At 43.6% G+C, this 14,654-nt stretch overlaps 1 protein-coding gene across 15 annotated transcripts in view; it reads right to left on the bottom strand.

The window, feature by feature from the left end:
* The window catches only part of LOC119652655 (tyrosine-protein phosphatase Lar), a 994,202-nt gene that overhangs the window by 201,591 nt on the left and 777,957 nt on the right, over positions 1-14,654 (bottom strand). The gene's annotated exons all lie outside the window — the stretch shown is intronic.

Raw genomic sequence — 14,654 nt, forward strand, 5'->3', positions numbered from 1 at the left:
TATAAGGACCAAGAACGCTACATGTAGCAGTTTGTCAGATATAAGGACTTCGATAAGACCACAGAATCTATTGTGGCGTTTATTGATAGCGATATCTAATTTGTAGAATGCTCTTTCCATCCAATTTTTGCAACCGTTGATTGCTTTCACAGACCAACCTGACGTTTTCCTCACTTTTGGACGAATAGGTATCCAACCGCTTGGCTTGCCCATAAGATCAAGGAGGAGCTCGGAAAACGGGTCAAACAGTGCACTGCAGGTTAGACTGACGCGGAATATAGCTCCCTGAGGCCAACCTATCTCTCTCTGAAGGTGAGCTGTCTCTCCTCCAGGGCGATTTGTGGCTTTTCAGGGGCCAAGCTTCTCGTCTACCAACACCGTTAGTGAGTGGTGATAGCCACACCCTGTACGAGACAACCCTACTATAAACAAAACGTTACGGATCTAGACTTGGGAGTCGAAAAACACCTCCGCCAATCCAGGATGTCATGGGAACCATGCGCATTGGATAGTTTTCAGTCGGGGGTAACTGACTGTAGGTGCATCTCCGAAATACTGAGAGCCAGGTGATTACACCCAAGAAGGGAGAAGTTGGGACTTCAAGCAGTGGATCCAAGGTCAACATTTGTATACTGCGTGGACAACAACCAACAAGCACCACTGCTCAAAAAGCAGGGAGATCAATATGTCAGGAGTAGCGCTAAATGGTAGTGCTAAATGGTACCTGCGCCACCTGAAAGATGGCCTGAAAACAGAAGAGGGCCTTAAGAAGGCTCAGAATAGACCTAAACCACCTTTACCGGAGCCGAGAAAGCGGGGAGCAGCAGAAATTAGCCCGCATGAAGGGAATTCTCCTAAAAATCCAAACCTGAACCCGATCGGGGAGAAAGCCCGGGCAGCTCAGGAGCGAAGGCAGGACTCAGGAAGCCCGCCATTAGCTATGCTAGTGCGGACAAAGGCATTCGACTGGCCATACTGCCAAAAATACTTCCCAAGTAAAGAATCACTCGTGAGAAGCAGGAAACCATCGAAGACCTTGTCGTCAGGCAGATGTGCAAGGAATGGACTTCGAGACTTGCGTTCACCGAGATACGCTTTCGACCAGGTTTTTATACTGGTGGATTGTGCGACGGAAGACACTACAAAGTAGCTTAGGACAATGATTTCTAAATTGCCAAGCTGGGAGGGGGCAGAACTGTCAACATATGCGGGGGATGATATACCAGGAGCACACATGAAGACATTTTCCCTGCCAAAAGCCTCGACAATAGAGACGGAAGATCTCCTAGGCCCCCTAATCGCACAGAATGAGGATCTCCATACGCGATTATGGAGAGTCGTCAGAAGCAAGGTGAAGGGAAAGGGTAACCTCGTCACGATCGAGGTAGATGACCTATTCCTGGAGGCAGATGCAGCCAAGAAGGCGCAATTTTCAGAATTTCCGGGAGTGTCAATGAGGCGGTGAGCTACCTAAACCGAAGGAAGATTGATATTCTTCTTGGGCGGTATCTCGAATTACTGATACCAAGGGTTAACATGACAATGAGGTTTCACTTTGGTAAGAAGTTTGAAACACGTTAGAGTAACAAGGCAAACTGGGGGAGCGTGGCAGGGACATACGGCTTAAACCAGCAACTGATTACTTGGTACACTGATGGATCCCTCACAGCAGAGGGAGCGGGTGTCGGTGTCATTAATCCAAGGAAAATGTACTTAGAGCCAATAAGTAGGTACATTAGCATATTCCAGGCGGAAATATACGCCATAGACAGATGCGCCTCCTTTAATCTCCAAAGGAACTACAGGGGGCAGAACTTTGCTATTCTCATCAACAGCCAAGCAGTGATCAAGGCACCGAGTGAACTCTAAACTGGTATGAGAATCCCTTGACAGACTGAATACATTCGGCTCATTCAACAAAGTCTGGATACTTTAGGTTCCAGGCCATGTTGAAATGAAACGCAACGAAGCAGTGGACGAACTAGCCTTTACACGGGCCAGAACCATTGTGTGGAATCGACAACGGTTTCATGGCTATGACATTAAAAACATGAAGAGGAACGGTTGAGGGAACTATACTAGGCGTGCCTACCAGGAAGGGAACAGTCCAGGGTGCTTTTAATGGGGGATACGAACCCATGCGCACAAAGGATTGCTTAAACCTCACTAAAAAGAACCTCCGAATCATAGTGGGAATTCTCACTGGCAGCTTTTTCAATTCATGACACTTGCCGCTTCCGGTAAAATGCCCATTGCCCTCGTTTTCATCACACAACCTGCATTTGGAATTTTTGTTACATTCCCGGGCAATGCGACCCTTTTCTTGCTTCGGGCAGACCGATCAACCGCTCTTGTACATGCCCTAACCAGACGTTCATACAAGGGCCACTTGAAGCATCTCTTTATAGAGATTTGTTCTCTAAGGCAGCATCCAATACAGACCTTCTTCCCTTTGCTGGTAGTCAAACCACTTTCTGAGGCTTATAGTGGATGCCTCCTGCAAATCGTGTAGCTTAAACTACCCTGCTAAGGCAGTGCAGGTTTCTGCTTAGAAGTGAACTCGTCTAGGTTCTTGTATTGTAATAAATGACTTGGCTTCTTGGCTTGTTTACCTCGGAGCTTTCCAGCTTTAGTATAAAATCCTCCAGATCCTGCTGACATTTCCCATCACATCTTTCAAATCAGGGTCAGCTTTCACGCTCCTTTGCATGGCAGCGTTTGACTAACTAATAATTTCGTTCAGACTAAGAGCGAACGATAAAAATTTGTAAGTTAATTCAGAGCACAGTTATCTGTCTCATGGAGGGTAAAGAAAAATCCCCTCTGACAATCAGGTGAAAGTGAATACTGAAGCCATCCACAATATAGCCCTCCGCGACACCTATAAGAGGGAAATGGATACCGCAATAACCGCAGACAACAGAGGTCCTGAAGATGAAGCATCAACTAATGATCTTCACAACCACCTGAAGAACATTCTCATTGTACGGCCGTTTGGCGATGAATGTAAGCTAGCAACGGAACGGGAGAATGCCGCATACCGAGTAATATTGCATTTTCAAAGAACGCGGGCACGCGCAGAGACTTATCACGAACTCCGTCGAGCGGAGAAGCGACTTCACAGACGGAAAAAGGAAATCTGGGAGAACCAACAAGTCTGTGACCTAAAAAAAAGTACAGGGAGCAACCGCACCAGGCGCACAAGTTTTGCCAGCAAGTCAGCAGGATGAAGCCTTATTGGTGTATAAGGCTCATCCTGCCAAGACAAAGAGGGAAATCTGATTTCCGACAGAATGGGCATATTAGAGCGATGGGTTGAGTACTTTGATGAGCTACCGAACAACCAGAACATCGGCGAGTTGAAGGTCCCGCCAACTGAAGACGACGGACAAATACTGCCACCACCAAGTTTAGGAGAAACAGTCCCTGCAATTCATCGGCTTAAAAATCATAAGTCGCCAGGAGCCGATGGAATTACAGCCGAATTAATTAAATATGGAGGCGACCAGTTACACCAAGTGGTTCATCAACTTGTGCTCAAGGTTTGGGACAGCGAATCAATGCCTGATAATTGGCAACGAGGCATTATCTGTCTCATACATAAAAAGGGAGATATCACACAGTCCAGCAATTATAGATGTATCACGTTGCTGAGTACTATCGGATAGCCCCATACGCCCAGAACATCATTGGTCCATACCAAAGAGGCTTCACTCCAGGCAAATCAGCAACAGATCAGATTTTCTCTCTGCGGCAGGCGATGGAAAAACTGTTGGAATATGGACAACAGTTGCACCATCTATTCATCGACTTTAAAGCCGCCTATGATAGCATAGCCAGGGTAAAACTGTACACGGCTATGAGAGAATTCGGTATCCCGACGAAATTAATAAGACTGACTAGGCTGACCCTGACCAATGTGCGAGGCCAGATAAAAGCAGCAGGATCACTCTCAAGACCATTCGACATCAACAACGGTCTACGACAAGGGGATGCTCTATCATGCGTCCTCTTTAACCTGGCCCTCGAGAAAGTGATCCGTGATGCTGAGGTAAATGCAAGAGGTACGATCCTCTTTAAGTCCACCCAACTACTGGCCTATGTTGACGATATCGACATCATGGGAAGAACCACCCGAGACATACAAACTGCTTGCATCCAGAGGCGGCGCGAGATCTTGGGCTGCACATCAATGAAAGCAAGACAAAGCATATGGTGACAACGTCAGCACCGAAGACGGATCAACCAACAACATCAAACCGCACTGGTCAAACACGAAGAAGAATAAGGATAGGAGAATACAACTTTGAGACCGTTGATAATTTCTCCTATCTAGGGCGAAAATCACAACCGATAACAGCTACGATGATGACGCACGGTTGTTGTCAGCCAACAGAGCCTATTTCAGCTTACAAAGACTGTTCCGCTCGAAACGTCTCACCATAGGGTCAAAGCTCTTACTGTACAAGACAATGATCTTGCCAGTCCTCATGTATTCCTCGGAGACTTGGGTTCTTAGCAAGAAGAATTGCGAACTCTTAGCCGCGTTCGAGAGAAGAATCCTCCGAAGAATTTTTGGCCCCCTACATGAGGATGGACGATTCCGTAGCCTACACAATGACGAAATCTATGAGCGATACCATGACCATCCGGTTGTCGATAAAATCCGACTCAATAGGTTACGGTGGGTGGGTCACCTAATCCCTATGGATGAGGATGATCCACCCCGGAAAGTCTATAAGGGCAATATCTATGGTAGAAAAAGAAGACGAGGCGGACCCTGGGGGGGATATTGAATTGGTGGACCTCGGCGCAAAACCGGGATGTCTGGAGTACCTTATTAAGGCAGACCTGGACCGGAAACCGGTTTTTGCTTGATGATGATGATGATGATCCTTAGTTAACGCTGATATCCACTGAGCTGCTGATATCCACTAGAAAAACCAAACTTCGTTTACTCACTCGTTGAAGAGATGCTGATAGTGTCATGAAAATAAGCGTATTCCATGGTGAACCCACTTTTCAAACACAAGAAAATATACCCGACAATAATTTTCTGAGATAACTCTAGCGTAGCCTCCAATGAATCTTTCTCTCTTCAAAGGATGAAGAAATCACTGGCCTAAATCAAATCGTTCCACAAATCACAATTGGTACTGCCATTCGCAAACTGGAATCGCTGCATACATTGGCTCCGGTGCATTCCCAGATAACCGGTCCGACATTCTGAAGGATTATGATAAATCTGCCATCCACCATAAAATACACGACTAGTGAACGCAGTGGTAAAAAAAAGATTTTTTTTTTTCGGGGAATCTTAAAATAGCGTTGAGCATAAGAGAATAGCACTTCTGGCGAGGGAAATCCTTTCCCTAACCATTAATCCGCAATGGTCAAAATTTTCAATAAAGGTCATTTATCATTGGTACATTCGCCCGGGAGCAGAAAATAATCTGCGGTTGCAGAAGGGTAGGTACGTGTTAGTCTGAGGACAGTAGCTTAGGTGCTTGGGCAAAAGCTTTAGGATGGTGGAGTTCCCATACGATTCAGGTATGTTCGCTACTTCTTTTTCAACCTATTCACGTGGAACGAGATGTTAATCTGCAAATGGGAAAATTGGAAAGCACCTACTCATATGTGCGATAGCCCTGCTATGGCTTTGAGCTGGACGCTTGTCGACGGGACAGCTTAATTCTTATATTGCCAGAGTTAAGGGATGTGTTTTTCAATTTCGGCTTAAGGAGATTAAGTATTAATATTGCTAAAGGCGATAACATATGGGAAATGACCGTTTAAAATGGAAATTTGAAAGGAATTGGAGGTCGGAAATTTTTTATTCAGGTAAGCCCCTTCTCGCCCGGTAATTTATGAACAATATGAGGCGGTTTATCGTTATATATATAGACTGAGACTCCCAAAAATGGCTGGTTTCTATTCGGTAAGCTAGTTCCGCTCCCAAACCACAATCAAGTTCATGTCTACATGTTATGTTGAACCACGAAATGAAGGCCGGAAATGTTCTAGTAATCATTAGGCAGGTCATAAAAACGAACCCCTTTGTAATCGATAGTATTATTTTGAAGTGGAACGCAAAATTTTTCGCGATAGTCTACCGGTATCCATTGCAGCCACACACTATCCGCTCAGCCCAGCATACTTTTCTAGGAAAACCCATAACGTGTATCCCATTACATCAGATATAGTTTACTTCCATAAATATGGCCCCCGACTCCCTGTTCTCGTTGTCGCCCAAATGACTTGTTCTCGAGTCCTCCGGTCTAGACGTTCATTCGGAGTAAACGCTCGTTTACCCGCTACCCCCAGCATATTTTATGCGAAAGCCATTTTTGGGCTAAGTTGCATGCAAATGGCAATTCTACTCTAATATTAATGTTTCAATAAAACGAAAAGTGTTCATTAACATATTTCGAACATTTCGTGCATATACAACCAACTACATCCTCCATTTCCCACTACATCGTCAATACACACTGCTTATCTGCAGAAAGTGGACCAGACGAAGGGAAATTCCCCGAGATGTTGTCGTGGAAGGGGTAGCGGGACAGCGGCTAAAAACCATGTTGTCGTCCATTATGTTGCGATTCCTTCCTTTTCGTCCTATTAAGAATCTTTCTACAAACCTTCCTTACAATCTTACAAGTACTGTAATGTCCTTTTCGAGGAGGCCCTGACCGAGGTATGCATGAGAAGTGGGCTACGGAAGCTATGTATGAAGATAAGTATATTTCATGATGAACATCTTCATCTTGGTCGTCCTAGTTCTTGTCGTTGCTACCGTCTTCCGCAAAGAACATAAATTTCGTCGGAAGTGTTAATGTTTTGTCGTCCTTGGAATACGTATATAAACAGTTCAGTCCGCTGGATTTCAAATTGAGCAAGGAACTGTATATTGTCATTGCATTTTGAAGCAATTGAAGAAGGTCTACTGCGGATTTTGAAATATAAGCTTCGTTGATGTAGAAAGTTATCCTTTATGCATTGTTCAGGATAAAGGGAGAGAGTGATACTCTGTCGATGCGAAGTATACATATATTAGATTACCAGATGTTCAGTGCAAATCTCAACATGGGGATTGGAAAGGTAGAAATACGGTGATTAGCAGTAGATCCAAGCTACATTTTTGAGAGTATGATTCCTAGATGAATCTTGAGGAGACCTGTCAAAGAATACATGACCGAAAGTGTACTTTCTTGTGGTGTCGCGAAGAGAAGCTTAAACACATGATATATCAACCAGGATGCGTAGGCGAAAACTGTGAGGCATAAAGCCGAGTCCCACGCTAGGACTCCTAACAATAGAAATCGGATTAAGAGCAGTTGCACCGCGTACCACAGAACTGTTGTGTCCCTTTAATGGTTGCATTCTACCTATGTTGTCCAAATCTATAACCGGTAACAATGAACATTTCATGTGATTGCGCTTTTGGCCTCGGTTTCATCAATAACGTTGAGGGAACCCATATACCTCTCCTCATAAACTGCCATCCCGGCAAAGACCCTTAGCTGTAGGATATTCATCTTAGTGTCAGAAAAGATGGCTGTCCGATGGAAGGCCATGTTGAATCTGAAACCAAGATGTAGATGTTATTTAAGGCAACTGCCGTGGCAGAGGTAATATTCGGCTAGGATACCTCAAAATCATTGTTTGCTGTAAATTATTTCAATTTTAATTTGGGAAAACCTATTGAAGAAGTATTGACCTTTAATGTTAACTGTCGTCAGAGATCGGCCGGGCGAAAGAAAGGCCAAACTAGAGCGTAGACGACTGGAAAAGAGTATTTTTTTCTGATGAGCCCAAATTTAATTTGATTGGACCAAATGCTACAACCCTAGTTCGCCGGAAAAACGGAGAGCGATATAACAATGGAATGTATATTATCAACCGTAAAATATTCTCCGTATGTCATTGGTCTGGGGGTGCATAACAGGACGCGGATCTGGCAAATACTGCAAGATGATTTGATTCCCACCATTGAAGCGTTAAGTGGAAAGGTCAATATCTCATTTTTTAAGACGATTCAGCTCCAGCACATCACGCCCAGTCTGTAAGTATTAACGATTTTTTTAAATCCTTCCTTAATTGTTGCGATGGTTGGTTTGACCGAAACACTATATCAGGCATACCCTCGGAGAAGGTCTCCCGTATGGAGGAGTGCATCGCGTTGGCATGCGGCTTATCGATTCCGAAACGTTATACATTTCGCAGTGAAAGGCCTAACTACTGGTTTAGCAGTGAACTGTCTGATCTTCGGTCGATCATTGGGCCAGACTAGCGCTCCAGAGAGCAATAGGTAGGATTGACCAGGAGGTGAAGCAGCGTGCCTAAAAGAAAGTTCCAAGAAATCTCAAGCAAGCTATACAGTGACGCAAGACGGAGCGTCAACCAACTCTCCGCAGAGGCCGATATAAACCCATAAAAAAGTGCCTGCAGACAACGATCCAGGCGGAAAAGAGTCCGACGATAATGATGATGATATCCAAGGAAAACGTATATTGGAACATCAGTAATCGTGAAATTAAACCACAATGAGAAAGATATTGTAATGGTTTGCGGTTTTCAGGGATGATCACAATGAGTATTCGGGTTGACTATCGTTAATAAAACAATTCCAGAATTTGAAAAGGTAGTAGTAGGGTTCTTTGGACACATTAGCACATATGTCATGTTGCAAGTATCTCAAACTCTGGTCCATTTGGGGGTTCGCCCTAAGGTTAATTTTAAGTTGCATACATATCCAGGGGGTGCGAAACTTTACAGAGATGTCAAAACTAAAAGTACTAATCGAGATGATTTGATACCCAACATCAATATCTTCTGTGAAAAAAAATTTACACCCCCTTTTGCATCCCCTTTATTTCGTGGATAGAAAGCCCCTCTACGACAACGACGTAGGTCCAGCTGAATATTTGATAACCAACGGAGTGCTTCAAGGATCGTTGCTAGGCCCACTACTCTGGAAAGTGATGTACGACCATGTGCTGCGCATCAAACTTCCGGGACAAACAAACCTTATATTGTGGTGGATATACACCTGCAGGATATTATCTGGGCATGTGAGACATCGGTTAGGCTGAACATGAATTGGTTGGTATCATATGGATTAGATTTAGCGGTTTCACTATCACTTGACCCAATTTCTAACTAGACATGATGGATACCGCAGGTATTTACATCGTTTTGGACATGACAATTCGCTCTATCGTCCTGAGTGTATAAACGAATATGAGGACTCGGAGCACGTAATCTTTGTATATCCGAGATTTGCAAATGAGAGGGAACAGCTTCAACATCTCTTGACAAGAGGCTTACAAATGCGCAAATCCCCGAATCGCAAGAAGAGTGGAATGTAGTTAGTGGCACCATAGGCTGTATTCAGAAGGAGCTTCAAAGACTAGAGCGCTTACGAAAAAGCAGCAGAGAGCGAACAATTCTCACCGTAGGAGTAAGCCGATAGGGCTTTAACCGGCTCCACGATGTAAAGTCCCACACTGTGGCTTTCGACGCTTTCCACCTCTACAAAAAAAATAAACAGACAGACAGACAGACATTGAACGGATTTTAATAAGGGTTTTGATTTGCAAACAACAGATGGATTTAGGACGTTGGTGTAAACGTGAAGGCAGTTCATGTAAACTAGGCGTTTTTCGTCCCTAATGATTTCATCTTCATCTTGTTTTCTGGCTTCATAACAAGAAAACTGGGTTTCCTCGAATTCTTTTTGTGGTTTCAAATATTTTATTATCTATTCCACGAAGAGGAGCAATTCTTTTGATGCTCTCTTCATTCGTGTTGGTCTTCCTGGTAGACCATTTTGGAAGTTGAAAATTTATTGGATAGGACTCTTCAGAGTTTTCCGTCATTTTTGACATTTTCACAACTTTTTTATCTTAAATTAGACAAGCAGTTAGTTTGGTATTTTGGTTGTAACTGGGTTTTCTTCTCTTCAAACGCAATACCAGTGTCACGATGTAAACTTCCACTTTGTCCCAAGTGCTTAGCCTGAGAACATGACTAGAAGATACGATGACACAAAATAGTGGGAAGCATTTCATATTTAAGGACACATTCAGCTTGCAACGTTCTTTTGCAGTTTGTACTACCAAAATTAATTTAATAATCTCGCAGTGAGCATTTGCTTAGCTTTACAAAAATTACGTGTGCTCTCTTATCAGAAGCCTTTAAGCCATGACTCCTGCCATTCTGTGGAATTCATATAAGTCATGCAATGGACCTGGTATGTCTACTTCCGGTTTTCAGGCGACGACAAACAACATAAACTTCTTTGAGTTTCCATCTTACAAATATTGTCGTTGTTTCAAGTACTCATCCTCTGCATTTTGCAACCAGAGTACATCTTTCCGACTCCTTAATTATTTTCTTCAATTCCGCACGGGAGAGGACCTACAACACGAGGACTTGCACAAGCCAAAGTGAAATTTAATTTTACATTTCCAAGTTTTCCCGCAAAACCGCTCATATATGCACATCTCACAGGGAAAGTATGTTAATACATTCTACGAGGACGTATACGAGTCGCTGCTACCCCCGGGGACATGAGCAACGTCACAGAAAGAACCGAGTGAGTGAGTCATTTAATAATCAGGAGAAGAATTTAATTGCAGTGAAGTGAACCGAGATTTTCATTTTCATCCCCTTTTATGTACGGCTCTGTCACGTTTACTTTGCAGAGGAAGGGAGGCGAGTTAATAACTAATTGCCGAGGGAAGCGCAAGTAGTGAACGGGGCCTGACAAGTATCACATGTTTCAAGTTGGGTATAATTTGAAAATAGCTCGGTGATGAGATTCGAAAGGACAAGTGTGCAATTTTTCAATTATATCAAGGTATTTTTGCATTTGCAGGATATGGTGTACTTTGCAGTCGTGGCTTCACATGACTGTGAAATTGAATTCACTGCAGTGGTGAAGCGGGATGTATTATATATGATTATTTGAGGAAGGAGTGCATTAGCCGTAAAGATTAAGTAGCAGAGCTCCCTAATGAATGCATCTTGTTTTGGGTTTCCTTCCGCATTGACAACAGCAACAAGGAAGGGAAGTACCGAGCAAATATAATGTAAGACTCCCATTGGGCCGCACCATATTCTACTTAAATTGAAACTTCTCAAATCACACACCTTTTTTGCTACATCAACCGAGAATTCGGCTTATCCTATTATATTTCACAAGATGACTCTTTTCTCCAGAGAGCATCTCTCCAAGGATACCGCCTGCCTTCCAGCTCGTTTTACAAGGTCCGTTTCCCGGTCACTCGTCTTGAAAAAGCTAATTTCCCGGAAAAGCGACACCAACACAGCTTTCCGATAGAGGTAATTTCGACGATAGGTACAATGAAATCTTATGTCGGTATGCTAGCGCGGTTATCTTGCAGTTGTCCTTATTATAGTCATCTAAGTGAGACCGATAAATTTTCGTTCAATGGTCCCGAAAATGATGTTTTCGTCGTCTACGTCCCAATCATTTTTATTTTCACATTATTCGTCTCCCGTCTGGTCCGGAAGGCTCTCCTCCATTTTCTTCCATCCTTCTGACTCTCATATCCCACAAGGACAATTGTTTGCGCATTGAGACAATATCAAGCATCATTCTTTGTGTAACATGCCACTACCTTGTTATTTTTTTTCGATTCAGCCTCCTTCTCACTTACGCCTCCATTTCACAGGAAACTAAGCCAGGAGGCTTAAGGAATCTATCCGAAATGCCAGTTCGAATGTAGAAAATGGTGGGGCTACGTTTATTTAACAGTGGTACCAATGGGAAGCATCGCTCCATGGTCTTGACTGTCAATTCGTGTGCGTTGCACATATATAGGTTTCCCGGCTTCGTTCCACTTTTCTCTTTTCTTAAGCGTCCCATTCCGCCAATTTAATTGTGCCCGAAGCAGGTTACAACGACAGCATAGACGGCTTTGTAACGACTATGTCCTTTCGCTTTACGATGCCTATATTGATCATAGTATCGCTACAGATATAGTCCTCAATGTCACATAAAATCTAATTGAGATTGTTTTGGGAGATAAACCAAGAATAATATTTCGGAAAAGAAGCTACACATTGGCCTTTAAGGTTAAGAGAATGCTGCTTCATGTTTGCAAGGTGTCCCGGTGTGGAAGTCACTCCACTATTAGAGGCTATTCCGAGAGACTATGAAAAAATGTGGCAAGGTATTAAGGGAACAAAGCACCTATTGTGTATATTAAATGGTACACAAATGCAAAAGCGGCTGGGTTATGTCCCCTAATCGAATTTCACGTTCCAAATGCTCTGATAATGCCGGTAGAAACAGCATTGCAACGAATGGAACTTGACTTCACTATTGCTGTTGCGAGCTGGCAAAATGGCTCGAAAGAGTGTAGTAAATGGCGTGTGAAAGACCTGCTATTATTGAGCAAATTCCAGTATCGAATAATTACAAGCAAAGTAACTAGTCTCTGTGTTAAAAGAGGGACAGTTTTACCATGCGTTTAAGGAAAACTTATGCTATTGGTTTTGTGCTACTAACTTCTTTCCTACCAGTAGACCTAGTCTGCTGAATCTACTCAAATGGACTTCTATGACTCCAAACCATATTCCTTTCCTTTTAGCCAGGATATGTCTAGCCATAGTAAGCAGCCTCTATCAGCGTGTTCGATAAGGACTGAAAATCTGAGCAAGAATTAAATCATGCTGTCCTTCAATGTTCGGTAAAAATATAACTTTTAAGCCCATCCCCGAGGAAGGTGGAAGAATGGCCGCCTCTCTTCAAGCCCAATAAAAACAAGTCGGGAAACCGGAAGCTGAATACTTCAGGTATTAAATTTGTTTGAATGATATCATCATCGAGGGTACTTCTGAGCCTAGTGGCAGCCTCTTGATTTTTTTTCAGATTTTTCGGTTGGGCAGTTTCTGAATATGGGTCCGTTAAAGAGATGATCACTTTCGATCCTCGGCATTCCCCACCTTTCCAACAAATGTCAAAACTAAGATCGGCTTCGGAAAGTACTAATCGATTTGATATCCTATATGACTATCTTTGGTGAAAAAAAATGTTAAACCCCCCCCCCCCTACCGTCTCGACGCAAAAGGATGTAGCTCACTGTATGCGTCAACGTTCGCCTTCCCACCTTTCCATAAAATTTGATATCAATCATTGCAACCATTTCAGAGAGAAATGCATGTGACAGACAAACAGACAGGCAGATAGTTACGCTGACGACATAGCGCTGGTTGTTGTCACAAAGGTGAGTTATACTTAGATGACGCAATCGGTGCTGTCAAAAGTTGGCTAGAGAGCTCTGGTCTGACACTAGTGGAGGAAAAAATGGAAGCGATCCTCATCACTAAGTGCCGGAAGAGAATTACGCCTGTATTTGAATCGGAAGTCATATCATCACTTCCAAGCCGACCATCAAATACTTGGGGTGGCGATAGACAGGAAGCTCGATTATAGGCACCACGTGCAGTATGTTTGCGACAACCACTGCCAGTATGGTCCTGGCAAGGATGATGCCGAACGTGGGACCACCACGGTATACCACTAGGTTGCTTATAGCCATGCTCTATGCGACCCCACTTTGGAGGGAGGCGTTACGGATGTCAGTTAACGATAACAAACTGAGTGTAGTCTACAGGCGGACAGCCCTGAGGGTATACTCTGCCTCCAGAGCTGTCTCAGATAATGTAGCATTCATCATCTCTAGAATAATGCCGATTGACATCTTGGTAGATGAGATGGCGAACATATACAATGCGAAGCCAATCTCTCCCTCATCACAGACGAAGAACGCTGAGAGGGAAAAATCCATAAATAGGTGGCAAGAGCGATAGGAACGCTCAAGGAAGGGTCGGTGGACTCGTGAGCTCATTTCTGTCATCAAAGAGTGGTCGGAAAGACGGCACGATGGGATTAATTATAATCTCACCCAGTTTCTCACGGGACATAGAGGATATCGTTAATACCTGCTCAGGTTTAATTTGGAGACCTCACCCGACTGTCGAAATTGCGATGGAATCCAAGAGGACCCAAAGCATGTATTCTTCCACTATCCAAGATTTGTGGAAGAGGAGGAGTGGTGCTGATATCAGGAAATGTGGTTCCAAAAATGATAGCACATCAAGAGAATTGGGATGCGGTCACCTCCATTATCACATTTATCCAAAATAAATTGCGAAAGGCAGAGGAGAGAAAAAAGCGCGGTCACGTACCCTACGTATAGAAGGAAGGTGACTAAGTTAGAGTGAGCTTACTCCCCCGTCGTTTTGTTTTACATAAAACCTTAAAAAATGTGGCTCTCTCGTTCAAAATGACCGTGTTTCAACTTAGGACGATTTTGAGTTAAAAATGGTAGAGTTTAATTCAGAACCCCACTGGCGGAAGGGGTTGGGGGTATGGAGAGAGAATCCAAACATCTTCTCTTTAAACCCCACTGAAAAATTGCGGCCATCACCGTCACTACAAAAATGATGACTCTTGAAGCCAGGACTCTTTGATAGCCTCGTGACAAAGATTCATTTGACAACTCCACCACCGAGGCGGGGGGGGGGGGACAGGTCAGAAGAGTATGACGATGAGATGGAAATTCTCTGTTTTTCATGCCATTAATAAGTTTATTGCTAAATCAATGATTACTACGGTA

This window comes from Hermetia illucens, chromosome 3 (genome assembly GCF_905115235.1).
Source record: "Hermetia illucens chromosome 3, iHerIll2.2.curated.20191125, whole genome shotgun sequence".
Classification (NCBI taxonomy): Eukaryota; Metazoa; Arthropoda; class Insecta; order Diptera; family Stratiomyidae; genus Hermetia; species Hermetia illucens.